Source organism: Rhea americana, unplaced genomic scaffold, assembly GCF_003343005.1.
Source record: "Rhea americana isolate MKP2758 unplaced genomic scaffold, rheAme1 scaffold_148, whole genome shotgun sequence".
NCBI lineage: Eukaryota > Metazoa > Chordata > Aves > Rheiformes > Rheidae > Rhea > Rhea americana.
In genome coordinates, this window is record NW_028185572.1 from 739,677 (window position 1) to 741,505 (window position 1,829).

Consider the following 1,829-nt stretch of genomic DNA (forward strand, 5'->3'; position numbering starts at 1 on the left):
AAGGCCACAGACACAAGATTTCAGCTCATACCAGCCCTAATACTTCCAAGGCACCCAGACCCTAGCACACTATATATTTCATTTGAATAGGCATGCATATATATCTGTCTCATATATATATATGAGAATATGTGTATGTGTATATATATATACATATATACATATATATATATATATATGAGACAAGCTCTGATTTCCCAGTTAATTTATAGTGATTTGGAGGGGCTGCCTCCTACTATTTCTGGCAGTATCTGTATTGCCCTGGTGTTCACTAACTGCTCACGTTCTACATTGCAAGTCAACCTAACTCTGCATCAGTTCCATTTAAATATTGCTTTATACTCAGAATTATGAGCTTTGCAACTCCTCCTACCTTCGGCTAGGCTGTGGATGTGCTGTTAGGGTTGCCTGTCACCCCGACCGGCACTGTCTTTGCATCCACAGCTCTCCCATCTGCTTGTCACTATCTGTGTTTTTTCATTTGTTCCCTAGATTGAAAATCTTTTCATGCAGGGACTGTCTGTTTCCAGAGTGCCTAGTGTGCAGAAAGAGTAAGTCCTTGATTAGGACTCTCCAGTTTGACAGCAATGAAAATTATCCGTATTAGATAATCACAATAAACACAGAATAATAATAGATAAGTTCTAAGAAAGTAGTGAAATTCCTCATGACTCCAATCAGAGAAATCTGTATAAGAAACATTACAACTGTTGTAATTTGATTTTAAGCAGAAACTTAACATAATTAAAACATCTCAGATAATAGGATTAATACTCACTTTTTGTATATACCTTCTTTGAAGTATCTAGGAATAATCCATCAAATACCTCTTGCAGTATACAGTTTAATATGTATTATTCAGTCTACCTGTCAAAATAGACAGACCAAAAAAAAAAATCAGTGTTTTGTTTAGTGTGCGTGTCTTTTTTTAATGTTATATACTATTCTAGAACAATTAAAAACAACTGCTAAGTAGACAGGGCACATAAACTGTCACCTATACATATGTAATTCTTACAGTCTTGTCACCATCAGTATCATACTGAGGTACACTTACTCATCCCATAGAAACAAGTACATTTGTTAAACACAAACTAAGGCCTTCTGTACAGCAGTTATAATTAAATACCCATCCCTGGCTAAATGTGCAAACATTCATCCTTCTGCCAAGAGAATAATTTACCAGCTCCTCTGTTGTAGTTTCAAGGGGTTTTTAAGTAATGTGGCAGTTGTTCCATTTCTGTTGTGTGATTTTACAGCCTTCAGAAGTTGGACGAACCTCTTTTATGTCATTATATCCTAAATATCTCCTTTCTTCCATCTTTCACTTTGGTTAAAGTGAAATGRTTAAGATCTTACACAGACGCTTCTTATTGTTTCCACTTCCGTCAGTAAATTTTGTGTTACCTGAGTTGCTTGTGGTATTAAAGATCCCCAATTTAAAAACAACTTTCCATACGCAACAAGCTCGTCAACCCATAAGCTGGAGGTTCAAAAACAGTAGCTTCTTTGGAGGTAGGCCCACGCTAAGTGCATTTATAGTGCAGCATCACGGCTTCTCCTCTCTTCTGAAGGGCTACGCTCCTGACATTAGATCATTAGCCTCATGCCTCATCTCTGAGCTGCTCTCCTCATCACAGTCCCATGGGGTCTGGGGATGGTGGAGGAGACACCAAGGCAGCTRGAGGTAAGTGGCTCCATTGAAAGCTACATTCCCTTGTGTCAGCAACCAGGTGACCCATTTTGCTAGGTTCACATCTATCTTACATGCACTTTGATGCACAGGGTCTTGCAGAACTGGAGAAAATAAAATTAAGAAGTCTGAGTGA